The sequence below is a fragment of the Episyrphus balteatus genome, chromosome 3 (assembly GCF_945859705.1).
Source record: "Episyrphus balteatus chromosome 3, idEpiBalt1.1, whole genome shotgun sequence".
Lineage (NCBI taxonomy): Eukaryota > Metazoa > Arthropoda > Insecta > Diptera > Syrphidae > Episyrphus > Episyrphus balteatus.
In genome coordinates, this window is record NC_079136.1 from 58,095,369 (window position 1) to 58,122,256 (window position 26,888).

At 30.2% G+C, this 26,888-nt stretch overlaps 1 protein-coding gene across 1 annotated transcript in view; it reads right to left on the bottom strand.

Moving 5' to 3' along the window:
* The window catches only part of LOC129915264 (homeotic protein antennapedia), a 270,307-nt gene that overhangs the window by 191,160 nt on the left and 52,259 nt on the right, over positions 1-26,888 (bottom strand). Inside the window, exon 2 of the mRNA XM_055994752.1 lies at positions 13,820-13,879. The gene's annotated coding sequence lies outside the window, so the exon portion shown is untranslated. The remainder of the gene's footprint in view (positions 1-13,819; positions 13,880-26,888) is intronic.

Genomic DNA, 26,888 nt, shown 5'->3' on the forward strand with positions numbered 1-26,888 from the left:
AAAAAAGCAGAAATATCGAAATCCTTCACTTTTTAGTAAATCTTACATGAACAAAAACACCTTTACTAAGGAAAATGTAAAATATCAACGCTCATTATATTTTAAAAGTCAAATATGTAAAGAAAACAAAAAAAAAAACATTAAACAAAAATATTCTATTACGTCAGGATTTTGAGATATTCGCATTAAAGTATCACAAAATCAAGTTTTTTTTTAGAAAATCTCAAAAAAAATACTATATCTCAAAAACCAGAGCTGACAGAAATTTTTTGAGTTCGGATTCAAAATTAGCACACTTAAGTCCATTAGAAAAATATACCTTTGTTCTAGGGAGAAAGATGTATTAATTTTTAGAGATCAGTTTCTTTATGGTAAGATATGCCAAACCTACTAAACTTACTTAAATTAAGATATCTCGGAGAAGAAAAGAGATATTGAGTAGATTGAAACTGAATTTTAAAGAAAAAATAAGTTCTCTCATAAACCGTAACAATTTTAATTGAAAAAGATTACATTATGCCAAAATGTTTCTTCGAAAACAGCAAAAAAATGGGTTTTTGAGATTTTCTAACGGGAATATCTAAAAAACGTGACGTGCTAGGTCAATTCTGACTTCGGATTCGGAATCAATTTGCAAAAATCCTTTGGAAAAGTAGAGTTTTATTTAAAGGAGGATTTCCTTGCAGACCAGTGTTGTTAAACTGGTCTCTGTTCTCAGGAAAGAAGAAGGAGTTTCCTTCAATTTCTGAGTGACTTGAACCGAACCTGAACTTCAAATCCGATTACGTTTTTCTGGTTATTTTCTTTTGATGAATTATATTCAGATTTGTAGTGCCATATTTGAAAAAGATATCTTTTAGTTTAATTTTACCTCAAGATGGCGCTTTATTGAATTAAACTTAGCGTAACATAACCTATAGCCAACGGACAAGCAAAACGTTTCCAACCATATCTTATTTAACAAATTATTCAAAGTAGTTTAGAAATTATGAGCACACAAACATTCTGGTCAAATATATCTACATAAAACCCTTCTTTTTGCTTAACCGTATTGTAACTGGGTAAATCAATAGTCGATCGAGCTCCCTCCTGAAATCGGGGATATACATTTTAGTAGAGAGTAAATCTGTTTTAATGGTATGAAAAAATGCGTCACGGGTTTTAAGGGAAGGAAGTGTTAATAAACACTTTTTTTTTAAAGAGTTTAAAAGTACTTTAATCGTAACACAATCACTCTTACAACTATTAAGCAACTTGGTATGCATAGAAAGGTACCTTTTTTCTACTGTCATTGTCTAATAGAATTTTGCTAATTTATTCCTCTTATTTAATCTCAAAATCATATAATTCTGACCACATAAGTAAAAAAATCCAAAAACTCAAGAAACAAAAAAAAAAAAAAAAAAAAATAGAAATTATAACACAAAAAAAAAGAAAAACAAAAACTCCAAGGAACCCACATATTAGGTATTCCTTGTTTTCAAAAATTCATTGTGTTATTCTTCCGTCTCCCCCAACCAGCCATCTCCTTCTCACCTAATAGCTGGCCGCCTTAACTTCAACGGAACAGCACAAAAATGAATAATGGCTGCTTCCCGACCTCCATAAAGCATACATCCGTCGATTCGCATTGATGTTCCCATAAATACATTAGGAGCAAAACGCGACGCGGCGACCGGCATAGCATGGCAATCGCACACACATCCTTGCATGTTGTTTGTTGTTATTTTTTTTCCTTATGCCTACCTAATAGTCGAAGTCGTAACAACCATACTTTTTGTGAGTGGCTTCTTCGCCGAAAAATTGTTAATATACCAACACAACATAAAATTCTTACGTGAACCAGTCTGCTTGATTTTTGTTGTTGTTTTTTTTTTTCTTATTCTTTATCATCCCTCTTCTGCAAAATCCAGAACCAGACAGGCAAAATGATTGAATATGTGTGAATAAGAGCACTCAGCAGTCCTTTCACGGACAGAGAAAGGGATAAATTGTATTGCTATAGTTTGTTGTGTTGTTGGTTATCTCCTTTCGTTGCGTGTTTTTTTTTGATTTTTTTTTCTTCCTTCTTTTGTCCCATTTCCCATTTATACCGAATCGAAAAGACCGGGAGAGATATTTCAAATAACAGCTGATCGGCTGAATTCCAGAATTTCAAACATTTTGCTGAATTCCAGAATTTTTATGCTGGCAATTTGCTGTGTATATGTGTGAATATGAATATGAAAAACTGGAAGCAAAAAGGAGAAAACCAAATTTGATGGTGTTTTTGTTTGGTTTCCTTTTTGGAGTTTCGCGATGGGCAGCATTTGGTGTATTTTTGTGTTTTGTTCACCACACGGCATAGCTATTTTATTTCCTTTTTCCGAAAAAAATAAAACCGACGCCGACGGACAGACGACTCTACGGCTGGTTTTGTTTGGTAAGAGTGAGTGCTTTGTGTAATCTGGGAACTCCTTTGGCCAGTTACCGGTTATTAACTTCCTTTTGTTTTTTTTTTTGGTTTTAGAGTTGCGTGTTATGATAAGGAATTGGTGTCACAAGCAAAACAACATGATTTTCGTATCGCGGTAGTTTATAATTTAAATCTTTCAAAAACAGAAAAGAAAAATAAATAAAATGGTGGAACATTTTTATTTGTAATAGAAAATCAAAGTTGCAACAAAATAAATATAAATTTCAAGTTAAATTATTGTTGTGGGGCATTGGTAGGTAATTATATACCTACTTTTACAAACTAGCGACATTAGAGAGATATCTATCTATTCTACAGACGTCTGCAAAAGTATGAATTGTGTATTGAGTATCCAGATATATTTGCCTACCAATTTTCTATTCTATCTATTTACCAAACTGGCAACTAATTGCTTCATGACAAACAAAACAAAATAAGTTCTGATTAGCGTTTGCATTTTTCAACACGGGTTACGCGTAAAAGTGATTCATCAAGTTAGAAGTGTATAGAGTATGGGGCAAAAAAGGGGGCTTAAATCTGTTACAGATGTAGACAAAGAATGTCTGTGCAAACACCAAGAATTCTTAAGTCGCAAGAATTAACTAAATTAGTTGAAAAAAAGACTACTTTTTTTTACAAAACAACAAAAAAGCTCAAGTTTTAAATAGGTAGGTATTGTTTTTTTTTCTTATCAGCACCAATCCGGGACTTTTAAAATACTAAAAATTTTGTGCAACTTTCATTGCTTATCGAAATACTTTGGCCAAAATTTCGTCGAATCTCCATCACGGTTATTTGAAAAAAAAAAAAAAACATTAGAGAAAAGCTACTTGCAAGGAAGATAATTATGATTAAGTCGCTAAAGCTGCCATTTTACAAAAGTTTTGTCAGAAATACTGGGTATACTGTCATTTTTTTACATTTTAAATTTAACATTTATTGGAGATAATTAAGCATCCAAAATACTAAATATTTGTAATGATTTTTGATTCTACTAGTAAAATGTTAATAACACTGGTCGGCAAAAAACTAAAAAAAGTCGGGAGCAAGAACGTTATAAGGTGATTTTGATTGAATTTAGTGTGCTGAATTCAAAACTGTTTACAGATTTTTTCTATCACGTCTAGTTTTTGAGCTATAGTCATCACTATTTTCGCTATAAAAATTCAAAAACTAATTTTTAATTGAGTTTTTTTTTATGTTTAGTCAAAAATATATGTTTTCCGTAATATGTTGCTCTTTATAAGTCCAAATCAGAAGACGCAAGATGGAATTTGACTAAAAAAACCATTCATTACTTTGAAAAAAATAATCAAGATTTTGAGATATATATCATAAAGGAGATGGGGCAAAATTATATGGGACTTGGGCCATGAGCGTACATTAATGAGACTAGCCTCAAAATGAAGCTGGAGGCTAGTATATTCAATCTATGAATTTTTTTTTCAAATCGTAAGTCAGGTTCTTGAGATACAAGGCTCCAAAGTTCGTTCTGATAACCCTTATTTGTCCCTTTTATACGCAAATATCATGAAAATGTTTTTGATGTCAAATGAAAGGTTGTTAAGTACCTACTAGTAAAGGTACTAACCTTTTAAACAATATAAAATACATATTACACAAAACAAAGAAACGACGAAAAAATAAATAAAATTAGAATATTAATTTGAAAAAATCGATTCATGTTCGACATTAATGGCATTTATTTTCAAATTAAATATGCTTGTAATCGACACGTACGCATGTGTGGTTATAAAACTGTTTTAATTTTTTAGAATGCGATTAGAACCAGTTTAGAAGCTTGTTTATTTGTGTTATGTTATGTGGGGAAAACCAATTGGTTAATACACTTTTCAAAAAAACTTGGGAGATCACTTATAGAAAAGGAACGGATAAGATGTTGTTATTTTAAAGAACAATTTTATTAGAACATTGGTTTATTGTATTTAATTCCATTTTCATTAATTTCAAAGAACTTATCAGTTTATTATAGTTTCAAAAAGCTCCAAGAACTATTAGTAGAGTAACTAAAGCAAATTATTAGGGAACCCGGCCGAACAGCTCTGATTTTGACGATTTTTTTTTTCAAACGTAGGTAATTAAAAATACTTTAAAGTCTATATTTTAAAAATTGCCGGTGTTGCCGTATTGTTTTTAAAAATTCAAATTAAATTTTTTTTTAACAAAACCATTTTTTTTGCTTAAAGTTCATAAAACAAATGATAGCAAAAGATTCTCTAGGTAATTTAAGGAAAATATATAAAAGGCAGTAAGGGAAAATCTTCCATCGTTTAAGCGATAAATGCAATTTTCTAACATTCTGACCTCAAACAGAAAAAAAAATATTTTGAAAACAACGGCAACACCTACAGTATTTTAAAATACATTTTTAAAAAGCCAGAAGCTCATTCTTATCTCTTAAATTTAAATCCACTAAATTTAATCAAGACTTTTTGAAAAAATGGTCCTCAAACTCAGAATTAAAAAAAAAATGTTATTAGAAAAATTTAAAATGACTTTTTTCCAAACTTTTTGTAATAAAATATGAATTTATTTAAAAAAAATTTTTGGCCATAAATATTATCAGTTGAATTTCGAAGTAAAAAAGGTAAAATATATCACACTTTTGCAAAAAAAATGAAAAATTACTTCAATTTCAATGGTTTTTTTTTATTAAAACTGAATTTTTGCATTGAAATAATTAATTTTCTCAAAGACTGTGGTAAATAGGAACTTTAAATTTTTGCTATTTAACTTTCAACAGTAAGGGTTATTAAATGAAAAAAAAAAAAAATAATTTTATGTTTATATGTTGAACTTAAAAAAAAAATAAGTTACATTTTTTTCAAAACTTTTATTAAAAAAAGTTCTTCGAAAATGAAATACTTTTTGTTTTTTTTCATAAACCGTAATACATATTGACATTTTCTTTTATAATTTGAAATCATAATAAATGCGGCCAAAAAAATTTGAAAATAAATACATTTTATATTACGACCAAGTTTAAAAAACGACATGTTAAAATTTTTTCAATAATTTTTTTTTTTCAAAAATCTGAGTTCAATTACCATTCTTTCAAAAGCCGTTCATTCAATTAACTTAATTTAAATTTTATATATAAGACTAAGCTTCTAGCTTTTAAAAAATGTATATTTGAATATTGTAGGTGTTGCCGTTGTGTTCAAATATTTTTTTTTGTGTTTGAAGTCAATTAATAAGAAAATTGCATCTATCGCTTGAACTATGGAAGATTGTCCCTCACTCCCATATATTTTTTTTCCTTGAATTTCCTAGACAATCTTTAAGCATCAATTAATTTATGAAATTTAAGAAAAATTTTTGAAAAAAATTTGTTTTTGTTCACAAAAATCTTCAATTAAATTTAAAAAATCAAAACGGCAACACCGGCAATTTTTAATCTATAGACTTTAAAGTATTTTTAATTACCGACGCTTGAAAAAAAAGATCATCAAAATCTAAGCTGTTCGGCCGGGTTCCCTAATATTGCCAATTTTTGAGCTTTAGTTACTCCACTATATATTTTAAACTAAAACAGAGATAAAAGTGGATTTATCGGAAATCTTCTTTAGTACGTATTTTGTAATCTAGTTTATGTAAACAAAGTGTAGCCCAGAGTTCATCACAAGAAATTACAGTTTTTGTGTCTCTGTAACATAATTTGGTCAAATAAGGAGCAGTTGTACAAACGTGGTTCAGCCTCGGATCAGGAATTTAATCCACCGATTTCGGCGTATTAGCTATGGGTCAAATTCGGTTCATGCATGGATGTGGCTATTTTTACGTATTTTTACATATGTGGTTCAAGGTACAAGGTTGAACCAGTGCTAAACCGCAACAAAAATCGATTTTTTAAAATAATATTTTATTTTTTTTATTTGTTCGCCGTTTCTTTGTTTTGTGTAATATGTATTTTATATTGTTAAAAAGGCACTAAAACCACCTTTCATTTGACATCAAAAACATCAATATACCTCTTGTAGTTCTCATGATATTTGCATATAAAAGTGACAAATAAGGGTTATCAGAACGAACTTTGGAGCCTTGTATCTCAAGAACCTGACTTACGATTTGAAAAAAAATTCATAGATTGAATATACTAACCTCCAGCTTCATTTTGAGACTAGTCTCATTAATGTACGCTCATGGCCCAAAAACGCCCCATCTCCTTTCTTTTTCCAATATCTTTGAGAAAAAACAAATAATTTTGAAAAAATATAAATACCTTTAGGACGTGTTAAGATGGCGTTTTGAGATTGCATAAGTAGTTTTACAAAAAAATATTAACGGTGATGTAATTCGATATCAAATGTAGCAAAAAAAAACGCGTTTTTGACCTATTAATATTCAATTATTTCAGAAACGTGACGTGTCAGTGAAATTTTGACTTCAGATTCGGACTCAGCACACAAAATTCCTCTCGAAAAGTAGGGTTTGGTTTTTGCTCTATATCCAGTGTAATTTAATGCCATAGTTATAGAAATTACTAGTCAGAAAAATGGAACTTTTTATCATTTGAAAGCGATCGGTTAAGAACTTTTTGAGATTTGCTATTAAACGCAAATGAACAATTAATACATTATACCAAACACGTTGACTTCAAATTAAGATTTCTTGAAGAAGAAAAGAGATATTGAAAAGATACAAAAGGATTTTAATAGAAAAAACTTAGTACCTACTTAGCATTTACAAAAAGCGGCATATTCTATTTTTTATCTCAAGAAGAAAAAGTTCAAAAAATACATATTTCGGCAAAGTTAACCTATGAAAATTAGAATTATTGGTTCTTTTTCATGGATTGGATTATAAAAATAAATCTTAGTAATTGTAGCTAATTAAATACTTAGTTGTTGCACAAACCAAAAATTTATAGCTTGTAGGTATAGCTTTTGAGTTATTGAACTTTCCGCCAAAATAAGTCTAAAGTTAGCAGGCGAAATATGAAATGATTATAAACAATAGGTTTGGCTAAGATCCAAATTTGTAACTTTTTAAATGCTTTTCAATTCCATAAACTTAGTTTTTATGGCCTCAACAGTTTTTTTTTTGTTTTTCTAAATTCCGCTCAAATATGTAAGACTGAAGTTATCATACTAAAATATTAAAATTATTAATTTTTTGATTTCGAAAATTATAGCTAATTCATTTGTTGCACTTAAATTTTGTAGCTCAGTTAATATTTTATTTCAACTTAAAGTTTCAGAAGTCGACTTTCGGTTTGATCAGGCCAGTGATGACATTTGGAAAGAAAAACTTTTTCAATTATTTTCTTTTGCTAGCTAGCTTTTTAAAAACAAAATTCTTGATGAAACCCCCAATTTTGTAGCTCCTATATACTTTTTTAAATATTAAAGATTTTTTTAATAAAAGTAGGCCCAAAGTATGCCCAGAGAGTAGATAACGGTCAAAATTTTCAAAAAAAACTTGCACCGTTTGGTTTTTGTCTTTTATCGAAATTGTATCTTGATAAACCATCGACAATGCTTAAAAATTGAATAATTATAAAAACTTTTAACAGAAATAGACAACATTTCAAGATACATATCTCTAAAATTCATTCACAATTGAAATTCATGCAAGAATTACATAATAATGTAAGTGTTCAAAAGTTTAGTCCCTATAAGTAACTATATTGATAGAAAACTGCTTAAATCATCTGAAGAGAGAAATTTGTCATTTGAATACCTTACAACTTAATTAGTAGCTATTGCTTACTCTTACACACTTTTTAAGTCTCATTTTGTGTTTCAGGCTCTGCGCAATCTTATACATATCCACAAAACTGCATCATCAATTGAATTAAATGTTAATTTAACCAAACCATCAAACCGTCAAATAACACAAATATTCAATTCCAAGACAAGATTTTTATATTAAGTATTCGAGAAATTATTCAGTCAGCAGTCACATTTTCAAATGAATTTGCATATCTGCCAAATTAGTTGAAATTTTATTTTTCAACATTCAATGTTTTTTTGTTGTTTGTGTTTTTTATTTGTTGTTTGTTTTATAATATTTTAAGTTCTTGTCTGATTCCCTGACCATGCATGTGCACAGTGAAAGAGCACGCACGCACCGAAAAAAACCGAACCATGAACGAACATAGCAGACCTTTAGAAGAACAGGAGGCCTTTTTCTTGGTGCAAACTTCATTTTTCGTATAAATCCAAAGGTGAAGTATAAAGGTAACACGCTTAGTCGTTTCTCCCAAATGCAGATAGATACATCAGAATACGTAATGTGTGTTGCATATCTTTAGCGCAAAAAAAAATTATTCCGATCCGTTGCGAAAAATTTCGCATGATGATCCTTGTGGATACCGTGTTATTTCAATGTATAACGTTTTTTTTTTTCTTTCTCATTTAAGCCACTTGTGATGGGCAGAGAACCAGAAAGGATGTGCGTGACGACCATCAGGCTCTGAACAAACGCGCGCGCGCACACACAATTTCCCGAATACCCCAATGCACATCCGCGTATCCCCCAGCTCAATCGCAATAGCATACCTTTGCGAACTACCTTTCATTTGGAAACAGACAGACGGAACGGACGTAGCCAGCGTAGCGGTGTAGATATGCTGCTGCTATATAGCTATGCTCTTCCTCAAAGTTTGCGATTACAAGTTGAGCATGTTGGGCGCTCAACTTGTCGCTGTGTAAAACGGATGCGAGCGCGCAGCGAGCAGATACGTTACATGCGTTATATTGTAATTCTTTTGGTATTAATCCGTGGAAAATTGGAGAAGAACGAGTCGGAGTCAGAGCCCAGAGTTGGGAACGTTGCGGGTTGCGGCCGACAAAACACAACACAAGTCCAAGTCAAAAAATGTTCAGCTTGGCTGCCGCAGAGGTAGGTGAATGGTGCGGTAAGCGTTTACCTATATAAAGTATAAGATGATGCTGCGGTGGCGGCTGCACGAAAGGCCTCTTGACTTTTAACAACAGCCCAAGAGAATGCCACATGAATCCAAATCTGGACGTCTTTTTGGTCTTTTTGGGTCGTCCGTCGTTGCTGGTTGCTGGACGTTTTACCTTTTGGAAACTGGTGTATCTTAGAGGAAACATGAAAGAGTGTATTCATTTAGGGACTGATTAAGTGGTAGGAATACATGCCGCACATGCACTTACTATTTGAATAATGTTGTTGGCCATGTTGCCATCTGTGTACGGGCAACACAAAACATAAACAAAACAAAGAATTGCAAATAATTGAATGGTTCTACAACAACGTAAGTAGTACAATCTTATACCGAAACTAAAACGGCAACGCATCTCTGATGATGGGCCAACTATACTATACAGATGTCGCTCCTTCACCCTCTCAGATGTTTTGTTTAACCAAATGTATAGCGATTGGAATGCAATTGAATGTGTGCAACATCAGCTTCGGCTGATGCGCAAAAGATGCCCAGTGTGCAGATTTTTATTGGAATGTCCTTTATGTCCAAATGTGGGCACAAATTGAATGATCATCACGTTTAAACTGACGATATTTTGTGTCACCTTTACGACAGAGCCGAGAAATTGATGAACGACCGATGACCCAGAGTGCTTACATCAAGAAAAAATGATGCACTATACACTCTTTTAGGTAAGTGTTACAAGTCGGTACTCTCATTTGCCTTGCTCAGTGCATAAATTTAATTTCCTGAATAATGAATTCATCAATAAACCTGATGGCTGGTTAACCTAATTAGGCTCGAGCAACACCGAAAAATTAAATTTTCAGTAGGTATACGAAATAAGTCAGTTTATAAAAATTAAGAAATTACTACACTGAGGGAAAAAATAAATTGAAGTTGAAACGTCTTTGTTTCAAAGTTGAACTACTTTGATTTATGTGACTTTAAGATACGAAACCATCAAAAATTAACCTTTTTCCACGTTGATTTTAATATGTTCATTTTCAACTCAAAATCATTCGGAATAATTGTTAAATCAATGTGGTTTTCATTGATTTTACGTTGTTTTATGGGGGCTTTTTTCCTCAGTGTACCTAATGATTGTTGAGTGGAAATAAAATATCAGCTATCAAAATTTTGTTCTATGGACTTAAATCCTTCCTGAATAAGAAAGTTTAGAATTTTTTACTCTTTCTTTACCTAAGATGCCCTTATTTAGTAAAATATGTAAGTGATATCTGCGGCACATTTTTAGTCAGAAAGGAAAATTTTGTAAATGTGAAACAAGTAAGTAACTAAGAATACAAATATTAAGATTTCAATTTGAATAAAAAATCGATCTATGGATGGAGACTTTTGGCACGTCATAATACCCATGTATATTTATTGATAAAACTATTTTTTATATAAAAATGTTAAACAAGCAAGACAATATTAAATTATGGTGCACAAAAATGTATAACTTTTCGTTAATTTCGAATTTTTCCATATTTTTACTTTTTTTTAACCTTATTGCCATAAGTAGATAGCCTTATCAAGTTAAAGCTTAGTTTTTCTTTTGCTTGTATTAGCTTTTTTTAAATACATAATTATTTTATTGAAATGTTCATTTTAGAAGGTAAAATAGTTATTATAGATATGGAAACAAGTTTTATTTCAAAAACTAATAGAGTTAAAATTCAAAGTTGCAAATTTTCGACAAATTGTTACATATCTAAAACAAAATTAAGGAATCACTGATGATGTGTTATAATTTCGATTTATTTTTGCCATTTCGGGTGGACTACCTAAGATAATTGTCCATCATAATTCATAATTATTTACTACAGCTATAGATCTTTAATTAAACTATAAACAAGAATTTTAAAACATTGGAAGATAATGTTGAAATTAAATAAAAAGTACCTATAGGTAAACTCTCGAAACCTTAAATATAAGTCATTAATCATGCACTTAACAATTTTGTTTTTATTATAGGAATATGTTTTAGTAAATTAAAAGTATATGGGTCAAAATCATGGAGGTGGGAAATTTCGATGACCGAATTCTTAAAAAATCAACTTTGTTTTATGATAAAAATTTCATGCTCAAATGTTCGCTTTAGCCATAATTTGTCGGTTTATGAACGGACAGAGCACAAAAATGTATATTTATCAATTTACCTTCAAACCCCAAAAATTAGTACTAGAAAAACGTTCCCGGAAATGATGGTAATCTCTTCAAAACGACTTTAGACGACGTCTAGAAATATTATCAATGTGAATGATATATTATTATATTAAGGTAGTAGGTCATAAATAAATGAAATATAACTTTATTTCTTGGGACAGAGACCGATATCTTCTTAACGGTTAAAGCAATTAATTTGCTGCCAAGGAACTTTTTATAGAACGTTTAAGTCCCTACAAGAAAACATCTTGCTAATTTGAAAATATTGAATTTTCAGTGAATTAGAAAATTTTGAACAGTAAAAAATGTTTTCATATTTTTTTTAACTTTGACCTCGAATATCTTTAGAATGGTTAGATTATTGAAAAAAATTATCAAGACCTTTTTTGTGGAGCAATCTGTTTCCTACAAGAATATGTCATGCGCGTTTGATTATTATAATTTTTCAATTTGTTACAAAATTAAGAACAAAAAAACGAATTTTTAAAGATTTTCTCGATTTTTGGACCTCAAATATATACTAAACGGTTAGATAAACGAAAAAAGAGTATGAAGTCTTTTTTGTAGAGCGTTCAATTTCCTACAAGAATAAGCAAAGAAATTTGCAAAAAAGTCGATTTATAAAAAAAATAATTTTTTTTTTGTAGAAGCTTGATGCAAAAATGGAAAATTTAAAAGCGGAGGACCTTCCCATTAATATAAAGAGCTCATATTTGGTGTATATATTCTAGAGGTGTCTAGCAATCGATTTTTCGGAGTACCAAATCAAAAAAAAGAATTTCGATTTTTTTTTACCCACCCTAATGTCCAGCAAAGAATGGTTTTAGAACAGTCATAAATGTAGATATCAGCCATTTCAGGCTTATCCATTCTTCTTAAGTTATAATTTATAGTTTTAGAATTTTATTAAAAAAAAAAAACATTATAATACTAGGTACTGTAAAACCGGCTATCTCTGGTGTAGTTCTTAACTATATGGCCTGATGCGGAAATTTCTAGATATGTTTAACGATTTATAACGGATACCTTCTCAACAATTATATTCGTGAGCAGCGTTGCCAACCCATTCAGTCACGAAATGTTTATTTAATCAATTTATACATTAAGGGCCAATTTTCAATTTTCATATAGTCAGATAAACCTCAGATAGAGATTATTCCTAGGAATAAAATTTTTTATATTGAAATTTATTCTATAACTGACGATTAAAAAGGCAAATTATTTGTCACGTAACGGAAACTTTTTTTCTTCGAAAGGAATATTTCAAGACGTTGGTTGCTTCATATAATTGGAAGAAATTAGCGGCCAATTTTGTTCACCAATAAAAAATATTAGCCTATTTGCAAGCGTTTTAGACCTTTTTACAGCAGCAAAATTAGATTCTTTTCTAGTAAAAGTGATTAGTGTGAACAAAATTCTTCGAAAAATTAAACACTACCAAGAGTTAAATGGTAAAAACAAATTCTGTAGATAAAATTTCGAACAACCTTTATTTAAAAGATATAGAAAGTATAAGTTTTTAGTCTTTTTATCAAAATATTTAAAAAATTATAAGAAAGTTTTAATATATAAATCAAGAGTAGAAAGAAAAAAATTATGCCTTTTTGGCAAAAAATAAGCCTCAATGCCTTAGCTAATAGAATTATGCCTAAAAGGCATAATTATGCCTCAGTTGGCATCGTTGTTCGTGAGCTACTATTTGTGTATCTAAATCAATTCTGATTTCTTTAAAAACTACAAAAAACAAAGCCAAACAAATATTTTAGGTACCAAATGTGGCAGGTTTAAACAATTTAATATGTGCTAATTGTTATAATTTCATGCCCTATAATGAGGTTATCTAAGATTAAAGAAGATTATACTAAATTTAAAATACCAATCGTGGTATAATAAGAGATCCATTACATCACTTAAGGTAACCCTTCTATTGTTTTATATTTTTTTTTCCAAGACTCGAAAACTTCTATTTAAGTATCTATATGTACTTGATTTGCCAACAGTAGAACAATGAACAAAAACAAAAACTAACACTTTCTAAAAAATTCCCCCCTGATGTGTCATTGAAAAAGGTGTTAAAGGATTCCGACTGCAGTATCTACTGATTTTGATCTCTATTTTGCATTTGCCGCAAGAACTCATATATCTACCATAGCTATCCAAGTACTCCAGATGTTAAGATGCCTAAATAGAAGACAAAATATTTGACTACCTGTTGGAAGGTAGGTATTCTATGGATATAAGCAGCTAATATTTATACAATATATACTGTCACTTACCTTTTAAGAAAATAAAGTTTTGACTATTCCAAAAATTGTTGTTTAAGTAAGTAATCCAATCTGAAAGAAAAAAACAAAAGAAATTAAATTCCAAATATTTAAGATATTAGAAACAAAATGTAGATAAACATTATGATTCATCTCATTTAACAAAAACATCAACAAAAATTATTTAGCATCCTCCTCATATTCTTCAACAGCCAATAAAGATACACATCATCATTGTAAAATATAAATATACAAAAAAATATAAAGAAACACCAAATAAATTTCAAAAAATCTTTGTTTGAATAAATGCGGCGTCATCATGCCCATAAAGATATGTATCCACACACCAAATTCTTTCAGTTTGTTGCATCATATTTAATTTTTTTTTTTATCAAATATATTCTATTTTAAATGAAGATAAATTATCTGATAACAAAACCATAAAATTATCCTATAATTTCTCTATAAACATATACACAACACACATCGCCATCTATGATTGCCTAGAGAAAGCATCTTTCTATCTCTTTATAATGGATGCTGTGTGACGTTGTGACATTGCTCTCTAACCATAAATTTTGAATACATTTTCAAAGATTCTACATACATTTCTCATTCGCACCCAAAAAAATAAAAGATACACAATCTTTTCAGTTTTGGGTGAAGATTTATAGCAAAATACAAACTAAATATAGACCGAGCGGAGATGTTATCGATATGGTGTGTGTGCGTACAGAGATACAAAAAAATGTTGCACAACATTCTTGTTAGCAATCATTATGGCGCAGTGACAGTTGAATATGTTGTTGGTTTTTTTTTGGCGAAGAGGTCTGCTGAAAATGGGATACTTTCCAAATTCAAATTAGAAACTGAAATGGAAGGTATTTTTTAACAGAAATCTGTTTGATTTTAAGGGATGTGGGTTTCTTGTTACAACGTGCTTTGAATTTACTTCAAAAAATCTGTTTCGATAAAATTCAACAAGAAATATGAACAATTACTTCCAATAAATTAAAAAAAAATTGTTCATCCCAGAGATAGAAAGACAGATCTTATAGGATACATCAAGAACTTCAATTTAACTTATTCTTAGAGTGTGAAACCTTGGGCCAAAGTTGATGACCTTTTTTCTATTCATTTCAAGCGTCACTATAGCAAACTATTAAACTCCATTGCTTCCAAAAGAGAAGTCTTCCATTACCAGCTTTTTACTTAGGTAGATATAACCTCTCCATGTACCAAGATTATTGTTTGGTCTTAACAAAGTCAATGTGTTTAAAGAAAAAAATCCACAAAAGGTGAGAATGCCCTGCCACATCATTCCACCGACCCTCGCTTGTACAAAATAGTAGTTACCACTTTACAAAACAAAAAAAAAAAAAAACAAAAAACCAATAAAACCATATAGAAAGTTCAGAACACAAAAATATCCATCGAACTTAAAGGTGCACAAAAGGATTGCAAACGAAGGTACCGAAACTCCAACAAGAGGACAAAGTCAGACCTTATAGAAGTATAGTAGAAGTTAAAGAGCGCGCATAAGACCTCCAAATCTATATAGATGATCATATCAGAGGGAAGTTTGAGAGGGGAAAAAGGGGATTACTATAGAGAAGTGAGGTAATTTTGTGTGCTCTGTGCAAAGAGCGCTTGCGATTGTTTTCAACATGGTGTCGAACCAAGTGCATACATGTGTCACTCTACAACGGCACCCTTTCATATAAAAATAATAATAATAATATTGCATTATTACTACTTCTTTTGGAGTTGTGGAAACCACACAACAATCTGTTTAACGAGGGAGGTTTAGCTTCACAAGAATATACCTAAGTCTCAAGATCGAAGCGACTGTAGTTTGTTTTGCTGCTGCTGGGTATCTGTGTACTTTTTTGGAACCTTTTTTATAAATCCACCAAGGATATTGTAGTAGGTACCTTATTCGCGAGCAAAGCACAAAGTATATGTAATGCATTTGGGACCACTTATTGTTGTACCAGTGTTTTTTCTCTGAGGTACGTATATATATGCACTGGTAGGTACCTATATCTACTTTGTTTTGTTTTGTTATTTTGAATGAGAGTCGTCTGGAGCTGCTGCTGTTACTGCTGCTTAACAGAGGATACCGACACCTGAGAGTTTATAACTGGCAGCCCAAGCAGACATTAAAGGTGGGAAAATGTCAAATAAAAAGTTTAAACGCTTTTCTTATCGAAGGCGGCTTTAAAGCGAAGTCACAAACGAAAAAAGAGGTGAGAGAAGTTTGAAAATGATGATACCTGTAGTTTTAAGTAGGTACCTATAGCAACTTCCTATAGGTTCCTATACCCAGTGCAAGCATTAGAGATGATATAGGTAACAAAACCATTTTCAAGCTTACCTACCGAGTAAATATTCTTCTACAATAGTGTTAATTGAAGAAAATTATATGCTTGTGTTATTGAAGGCAAAGAATATCTAGTTTATAAAAGAGATTCAATGATTTTGTGGGAAATAATTTCAAGGCTGTGGATATGTCATTCATGCAGTTAAAACTTTGAAAAGTCAGCCAACCGTTTTTAAAAACTATACTTTTCAAAAAATGTAAATACAATTTTTTTGAAACATCAATGCAAACCCTAAATGATTCATTTCTTATTTCCAACAATAAGTAGTTATTAAAAAAGAAGTTTAAACTTATAATTTAATATAACTTATTCCATTAAACCAACAGACGACGCACAGTGGGGCACCTTGTATGGGAGACCGGAAAAAACTCAATTAAGACAAAACTACTGAAAAAATTTTCATGAAATTTGCAGGAAAGGTAGCTAATAGCAAGACAAACCTACATCAATGACCACCCATTGCCACGTCCACTCAGAAAAAAATTATATTAAAAAATCTGAAATCAAGTTTTTGCAGCTGTAAATGACTTACTTCCAATCACTTTTTTACTAGAAAAATCAAATTCTTTTGAGTTTATTTGAACATTTTATTAATAAATACCGTTTAAATTTTACATAAATCAAAAAAAAAAAAATCAAAAATTTTCAAAAAAAGAAAAATATCCAAAAACGGTAGGTATGACATTTTTTTCAAAATTTAACTTCTTTGGAAACTTTTTTTTCCTTGGTAAGTTCTATAATTTAAACGGCTACCAAGCCTAAACTTTTCCTTCAATTATCGGAACATTCCATCAAATCATTCTATCTTTTTTTGGAGACAAGTGGAACTAAAGATAAGAGAGGCTTCAAATAACAAGTTTTACTGTATTCCGATTCCGATAGTTATAAATAAAGTCAAAAAAGTGGCTTAGTGAAAAAAAAACATTTGTTTTAATAGGTAAATGTGCAATGCAGGTTTCATTAACACAAACTCCTGATCCCAACAGCGACTAAATTTTGAAATACTTTAAAATTGTGGGTTTAAATTTTTTTTTGCAATCTTATCAAAAATTTTGGGTTGTTTTGCAAAACGGACTTCACATTCAGATTCAGCATAAGAAAATACATTTAGAAAGATTTGTCTGCCGAAAATAGCTGCTTATTTTTTTTTGCCTTATTTTTTTTGTTTTGTTTTTTTTGAATGACTTTTTCAGATTGAAATTGCTATAAAAACCGAATACGAACGTCTTCGGGTGAGATTTTTTTTGAAAACTATTGCTGAGATTTAACACTATCTAACGAAACCTATCCGCCAACAGAGGAAAACAGAGGAAGTAATTAAAACCTTATGTGAACATAAAAAGTCACTAAAATGGAATGTTTTTTGTCAAAAAAATCGTATTCAATTCTTTTTCGCTAAACTAATGTACCATATTGGTTGTCAATTTATTTTAAGCCTATTTACAAAAAAAGTTGGTTCAAAACTTGAAATTATACGGTAAATAGATCATTTTGAAACTACTTGTATTTTTATCAGTTTTCACTATTTTTCAACTTTGAGCGATTATCTCCAGGCCCACAATTTTTTTTTTGAAAAACAGTTTTCATTTTCTGATTCTTCAACTAATTTACTGTTAGAAACACGTGCAGTATCAAAATAAATCGTACTTCCGAAAGTTCGGTTTTTTCCGCCTTTTCCCCACTGTGCGACGACGCCGACGGTTTTAAATTTTCAATGCAGATTTTAGGAAATACTAAAACTTCCAACTAACATACGAGCTTCTAAAAAATATTACAGAAGCTACATGTTAAATTCTATATTGCTTCGGTAAGGTTTCTCAAGATACGTTTAATTTAACGTTGTACAGATTAAAAATATTTAAAAAATTGCCTTATAAGGTCTTAAAGAAGCGAAAAAGAAGCTTTATCAAAGCACTTGTAACAATTTAAAACAACAAAAAATAAGATTTATTTTTTTCAATGGTTTCCTTACATCAAATTGAAAACGTTTACGATGTCTTAATCTTTGTTTGGTTAACAATTTTAAAAGAATAAAAGAAGTGTTTTCGAGATATCGAGAAATATGAAGTTAAAACTTCTAGAGGCAATTAGTCGGAATACATTTTTTATATTTAATCGTTAAAACTACAAGATGATTTTTAGCTTGAAAAGTACCGAAAATATACCTACTTTTCATTACTTTCAACAACTATAACTACAACATACAATTTATAAGAAAAAAAAATTCAAACAACCAAAAGCCCGGTTATTTTTTTACATGCTTTTTTTATATGTTTAAATGATGTTGAATACTAAAGATTTTCATAAATGTAGTTAAAACAAAAAAAAAAAACCAAAAATGTAAATATTTTTTTGATATTTTTTACAAAATAATTAAAACAGTGTTGAAAATTTTTAATATGCAACATTATTTAAACATTACATAAAACCGTGTTCACGAAATTTGCAAAAAATTGGCTGAGCCGTTTTTGAAAAAAGAGTAATAAATGTTATATTTATATTTTTTTGGATTCAGTTTTAATACTACCTATCGTGGAATGCAATATTACTGAAGATAATTTTAAGTTTGACTGTGCAAAAAATGAACAAAATCGATATAGCCGTAAAGGAGATATGTATAAATAAATAAATTTAAAAAAAAGTACGTATACGCCACAGTGCACTTGAACAACTTGCAAATAATGTGAATTACAACTTGGTCCTACTTTCCAAAGCACCTAAATTGATAATTATATAATACTTGCACTTGTTAAATAAACGAAATCTTCCCCCTTTTTGTAGTCAGCGTTGATTAATAAACCGAAAAACAAAATTATTTCAAATAAAAATCAAACATTTTTAATTTCTTCAAATTCTGAACTTCTGTTTATTTTTAAAATACTAAAAACTAAACAAATACAAATTTAACAGAAATAAAAACAAAAATAAAAAAAAATTTAATATAATGTATGTATGAATTTAGGTAAATAGAATTTTTGTATAGTTTTGGTTATTTAGTAACCAAAAATTCCTTTTCAAGGATTTATTTTTTTGGCTATCAAAACACAATCCAAAATCCTCTTTCATAGCTGTTTTTTCCCAGTGTCACTTCTTATATACTTATATCTTAAGGTTTATTGATAAATTATAGCTACAAAATTTGTCAAAATAAGTCCCTCAAAGGCAACTTTTTAAGCTTTTTAGAAAAGATATAGCTTTTTTCGAATATACAGATTTGAAATGGTTAACTATTTCTACAAGCTTATACAATTTACCCAAAAAATTGCTAACTTGTGTCAAAGTCAAAAATTTTTAATAGGTAGAAATAAAAGTTAAAAATAATGGAAAAGAGGGGAATAGCGGGAAGAACGATCTGAAGCAGTAATGGTTGAGAAACTGATATTTAAATGTGATTTCAATTTCCTGTTAGTATTTCCATCTCATCGATTTCCGAAAATGGCAACGAGTATTAGATTCATTAAAGGGATTCTTATTGACGAATGTTTACCTTCAAGGCGGAAGTCGTTAACTTGTAATTTATGCTAAAATTATTTCTCTTTGAAGTTGATACAATAGTACCTTTAATGGAAGGATTGCTCCAAACTTTTATACAAAGCATTACCAAATAAAACTTTACTGTTTTCATTCATCAAAAAAAAAAAAAAAATTCTGAAGCCCTTTTTAATGTTTTCATTCATAGAACTCAAGGTTTTGTTAAGACAAGTTCCTCATACCTATCTATAATCAGTTTATAAGAATTAAAAAGTATCAAAACAACAGGTGCTTAATCAAAATAAAGAACCTTAGATACTTTGTATCATAACATGTTCCAATAACCCCCTCATTGTTAACAAAACAAAACATACACAGGTACACACAAGTACACAATTACTATTACAAACAATTTTATTTAATAAAACTATTTGCAATCCTAATTTATAATACACAAAAGACTGCGTGTTTCGAATAAGTTAGAGATGCCAAATAAATTTATATCTTTACCTACCGCATCGCGTTCGTGAAACTATTCAAATGCGATTTTTATTACATTTGTTTTTGATTTATTCATCGCGTACACCAGTTTAATCCGAATCAAATTGAAGTGCGGCAAAAAATTAGCAAAACAAAAATATTACAAAGTCTTAGATTCACTATACACAATTTGAATTGAAAAACCAAACGAGGTTATCTCTGGCACAATTGATTAAGTTTTAGAGTTCCCCAATTAAATGAATGATACCTTGAATATTATTTCGGTAAACATCCTTATAAGTTTGAAATTTTGTGTTATTTAAAATTATTGCAATAGTTTTTCGCCAAAAATATAATACGAATCACCCTTTAGCAGAACATTCACCTGTCTTTGTTTGTTTATATTTTCGTCTTCGAAATAATATTATCAATTCGAATGCAAATTTCGAATTTTATTTGTTATTGTTTTTGACCATTTTCTATTTTGCGCGCCATTGAAATGCATATGATGATGTTGATTTCGAGGGCTAACACACACACACAGGCAGAAATGTTGGTTGGGTGGTCTTTTCGAACATTCATCACATGACATATCACAACAAATATAAAAAATGTAATAGAATTTCAAATGAATTCGAATGACATAACAAATTCGAATGAAACAATGTCAACTTTTATAGAAACCCATGTGTCAGAAAAATGAAATGCTTTTCTTCTATAAAAAGCTTCTTTTAATACATACAATACCAAAAGCATAATATATAAAACTTTTAATGGCTTGTGGGTGGTTGTTATTATATATTGTTGTTGGTTAGGCCACCAACATAAATAATTTCTTTTTCTTTTTTTTTTTTACTCAATTATAAAGTGATAAATGGGATTTTAATAATTTTACTTATTCCTGAATGAATGACAGCTGAAGTCGTAAAAAAGATTAATTGATATCATGGTGAGTTAATTAAAAATAATATATGGGAATAACGGAAAGATGAGAAACTACCACACTTGGAGTAGGTAATTTTTCATTTTGTTTATTTGTTTGTTTGTCTATTTCTTAATGTTAGTTGGGAAATAAAATAAAAGTCCTATTGGAAAATATTTTTTTGAATAATCACACGTTGGGCGCCATCTGTATATAATAGAGTGTTCTATATCATAGAAAAAGGACTTTGTATGGATAGGTTTAGCAAATACACCAACCATGTCCTTGCAAAAAGCTCTTATACTGTGTGAAGTATTTCTTTCGAACGCCGATGGTGGCGTGCATGATGGTAGGAAGAAGGACATTCGAAAGGATTTTGCGCGTTTTTTGATGAGACGCCATTGTTTTTGTTTACACTTCCGTTTTGAAAATGAGAATATTGTTATTTGTTTTTTTTTTTTAGTTGTTTTTAAGATTGTTATTTTTGTTTCTCTTTTGAACTACATATTTGAACTTCATTTAGGATATATACCCAACACAACATTTATGGAATAGCAGTTTTTGGTGTATCTTGAAAGCTAAACAATAAAAAAATAGTTGATATGCATTTCAAATCAATTGGCACAAAATAGCTGTAGGTATCAATACCTAATTCACAGTGATGCCTTTATGATTTTTTCGTTGTTTTTTTAAAGTTTCGTTCGAATTTTTAACGTTAATGAAACTTGGATTTGAATAGTCTCCAAAAAAATAACATTTTCTCAACATTTTCGTCAGGTTACACCAAATTCAGTGTCTACATTTCATCCCAGTAGTTGGATGAAGACCAATAAAAGATAAAAGATGCAGGCATTCCATCATCTTTTATGTACACAATTTCCAACAAAAGAACTCATCAAAAATACAATTGGGAAAAGACTGGTGAAAAACTAGTTGAGGAAAGGCTGCTTTTGAACTCGAAATTTAGTATATAAGGATGAAGCCAATGTTGACGACGATTAGCAAGTACCTAAATCTGCCAAGAACTTTTTTTCAAAATTCAAACTATTATGAAGGTTGGAAAAAATTAACCTATTTCTTGGTCTAGATGGGCTCAAAAATCTTGTGCTAGAATTTTAATCAATGAGAACGTGTCATATGTTTGAGATTTCAGGGTCTTACTCAATATTTGAAGAAATTAGGTTTTTTATGTTCAAAGTATAATTTAGTATGGAACTGTCCCACTGTGAACTTTTTTAAAAGGTTGTTACTCAAAGTACTTCAATTATTACACTGGTCAACAAGGTTTTTGCAACAAGAACCAAAATATACTTTTCTAGTAGTTTTGAATATGCTGAACTCGAATCAGAAATTTTTTATTGTTCTCCGTTTTTGAAATATTGCCGTTAGAAAATGCCAAAAAAACGTCATTTTGGCTGTTTTCGAGGTTATGTTTTTAAGTGGGGTAATTCATTATGAATTAATTTGTAACGGTGCCTATAAGAACTGATCTTATTATTTCAAAAAACGTTTAAATCTTTCCGATATCTCTTTTGCTGCCCGAGATATTTATAAGTTAAGTTGCGGTCTTTGACTCAAACCAAATTAAACTTTTTTTGTCACAAGAACCAAAATATACTTTTCTGAAGGTTTTTTGGTTGCTGAACTCGAATCCGCAGACAGAAAAATTCTATTAGAATTCGTTCTTGAAATATTGCCGTTATAAAATGCAGATAAAAGGTTTTTTTTTCAAGAACGGAGGCTAATAGAATTTTTCTGACTGCGGATTCGAGTTCAACAAACCATAAACCTTCCGAAAAGTATATTTTGGTTCTTGTGGCAAAAATTCTGTGACCAGTGACTTAAACTTTAGATTAAGTTTAGTTTGTCTTTGGCTTATTAACTGAAATTTAAGATTTTTCGAGCAATAAAAGATATATCGGGAAAATTTGTTTATAATGAATTATCCTACATAAAAAAGAATTCGAAAACAGCCAAAATGACGTTTTTTAGCATTTTATAACGGTAATATCATCAAAAACCTCTAGAAAAGTATATATTGGTTCTTGTGACAAAAAAAAGTTCAATTTTGCTGACCAGTGTTATTTAATGATGATTTAGTAAATAGATACATTTTACTTTGCGTAAAAATTGTGCTATTAAAAGATAAAATTTGGTTTAAACATTTGGTTCACCGTGAAATGCAAAATTTAGAAAAGTACACTAACACATTTTGCGGAAAATTTTGTTTTTTTTTTTAAGTTAAAGAACAACTGATTTTAAGCTGTTCCAAAAATGCAGAAAATCCTTCATACAAATTTCTTCAAACCCAGTATTTAATGTTCAATACCTAATTCAATATAGAATTTATCTGATTTCTTAAAGTCACAAATGATCCATTTTTTTAAATTTTGGCTTGACCGTTTTCAAGCTGAAATAATAAATTTTCACAAGCTCTTCACTCTCCTTTTTAGGCTATTCCCTATCTTTTATATCAAAATTCACAGATGTGTTATGTCCAAAAGTTGTCCCTGCTCCAGCTACTTCATCATATCACATAAACCACTTTAATAGGTCTACCACACATTGCGTATACCTTATTATGTCATTGAAAGTGTTGCTATAAACTTAACAGATAAGAATCTACTAACTATTAAAAAAAATTATATGTTTGCTTTTATTTTTATATATATGCGGAAAAGATCAATCAGAAAATTTCTGGGGTGTAGTGAATTGAAGAGTGATGCGGCCGTCAAATGGAAGAAGAGAAACTTTAACTGTTCAGTATTCACAATCAGGAACGAATTATTATGGAGCTGATGGCAGTTCGATTTAAAGGTTATGGAAATCGTGATAGCTCATGATGTTTAAATTCTCCAATACTTTGGTTATGTGAAATATTGAGAGATCAAGTTTTGTTTTTTTTTTTTTTTTTTTTTTTATCGGACCAAGCCCCACGAGAAGATGAAATCGAGTTCACTTCAAATTTTAACCTATTTCGAACTTAGAGAAAATTATTTTGCTCCCACCAGCTCCCTACCAACAGTTTCTATATTAGGAAGGTATCCCAAACTTGATGTCGTTTTGCTTATTGGAAATCGGCGCATAGAGACGTTTAAAAAATGATTAAATGACTCTATCCTCTGTCCCACAACTCTTGCTAATGCGTATTTTTTTTTGCACAAAGTGCATAATGACAGGAATAAAGATATCTATCGATAGATAAACATACTTGGACAGGGTGGCACCATCAATCGTTTTAGGATTGTATGATGTTTATGCGCGCGCGAGTGCTTATAATGCTTGTGAAGAGAAAACCCAAGCACTAATCAAAATGCATAACTTGATTAGCGATTGCAGTTTGGCAGAGTTTGAATATAGTTATTGTGCTAAACACGATGATTAAATGAGTATAAGTATAGTACGTTCCGTTATTTGGCGGCACTGCGGCGACTTTATCATAAGATGCAATCTATGTTTTAAGTATCTTTTATGCGCGGCGTTATGCCGCTCAACACCACCAAGCAAAAACACAGCCGTCATCGTATATATACAAAGTTGATGATTTATTATGCCATGTCAGTATGTCAGTTATAATGACATGGTCAGAAGTGGGATATATTTTCTAATGAAATTCTTTCGGTAAGTTAGATTTTGGTCAAATGGTTTAAAACTTATTTCTTTCAAATTTCAAACTTTTGTCAAAAATGCCTCAAATGCCGCAAGTCCGAAAGCCCTTAGCCAATTTGAACTTTTTCCACTTAATATTTAGCTCATAAAAGAGTTGTCTAAATTAATATTAAAAAAAAATTAAGGCATTAGGGTGGTCAAGTTTTTTTTTCTAAAAATACAATTTTTAAAACTTTTTTTCAAGTTTCAAGGTCAAATCGGAGGCAGAAGATATTAATCGATTTTGATTATTTCTTAAAACCCTTCTTAGTCTTCACCATTCGCAACTTTTTCGCGCTATTAGGATTTGAAATTCGCAAAAGTGTTTTTTTTTTACCCACCCTAATAAACATTGTTGTCCAATAAACTTTTTGGTGATTGTGACTACGTGAGATTATACACGCAAAATATATAAGACAGTTAAAGAAAACATGATAATCTATCAATTTTGCAAACCTGACATTCCTCACGTATGCTCATTGGGACCTTATACTTATTCATTCATTAACATACCAAGACATCAGTCCAAGTTTATGGTAAGAATTCAAGAACCTTATAATCATTATCGTAGCGATATCCAGCGATATTTTACTACAAATGTTTCCCGTGTTTGCTCCTAAATCAGCTTCAACCACCCACCAAGACTTATTCTGACATCATAATATTTCATCGTAAATTTATCAAAACAAACAAAACCAAAAAATTTCAAAAGTGAGAAGATAAAAAAATAAATCCCCATCAGCAGGAACTTCTTAAGATTCAATACGGTGTGTCCTGAGTATCCAAATGACATCATGTCATATTAATGTAAACTTATCGTACGTTTGCCTCCGTATACAAAACTCCTCAATAACCTATTCATCTACCGGTAAAGGTGTATAGTGTTGTAAAGTTGCGTCGTAGTCATAATTTTCAACCAAAAACTATTGATTTTTTTTTTTCTTTTCTGGTCACACTTTGTGTATATACAAAAGCGAAGCCAGAAACAGTCCAAAAACGGATCTACAAAAACCTAAGCGACTTCTGAATATGACTGAAGGGGTATAGAAGGTATATGAAATACCTACTATCAACGCGTTTGACACTTTACTAGCTGATGATGATGGTATAGGCTCTGCTGGTGCAAGTCAATTTTATTCAAGTTGGCTTGGTTAAGGAAGGTGTATGAGACTTGAATATTTAATTAAATTCATGGCGCTTAGGTGTGGAGATAGTGTGAATTGTTTTTGAAAAAAAAAAAAAACAATCCATACACTTTCTCAATGATGCATAAGGAAAACGTCGAAATAACATTTAGATATTTGTTTATTTGCAAATAGTCAAGAGGCAATGTATAGGTACAAAATTATATGTATTTCGATTTATTGTGAAATTCAAATAGATTTTTAATGAGGAGGTATACTCTACTCATACGCAATATTTTTTTTACTCTGAAACTTTTGAGATCTTGTCGTCCGGTAATATAGACACGTTCGAGTGATTAGGTTTTTGTTTTGTTATTGTTTGGTTGTTTGTATATTTCATAATTTTTTTTTTATTGCTTAGATATCCTTAATGATTATTAGATATTGAAGTTTTGCATTCTTAGAAAATGTTGCAATTTAGATATGCCTGCAAGGAATGTGATGCAATGAGTATTATAGACATTATAAATTATAATAGACAAAATGTATTTGTAAAGTTACATAGGTGAATAATAAATACCTAATTTATTTGTATGAAGTAGGTATCACATAACATAACCATCAATTACTGTCAGGTGTATTTCAAATCCTTAATGAGGCCTATGAATAGTCAAGAGTTTTATTTACAATCAGTTTCGAGAGAAAGAAATAATAGACTTAAAAAAAATCGATTTTCAAAAAATCAGCCGAGTAAGCTGGGAAACACCATTTCCTTGTTTTTGTTATTCTTATAGTGTTTCTCTTAGAATTAAGATCCTCCAGGCTCAAAAATATATATTAAAATATTTATCAATTTTAGCAAGAAACCAACTTACAAAAATTTAAATAAATATCAATTTTTACTTTTAAAGATACCTAATAAACGAAAATGAATTTTTTTAATGAATTTTAACTATTTTTTTTTTTATAAATAGATAAAATTTTTAAAAACCCATTATTTATAGTTTTAAAAAATAAACTTTTTTGCATATAGGTAAGACAATGATCGCGAC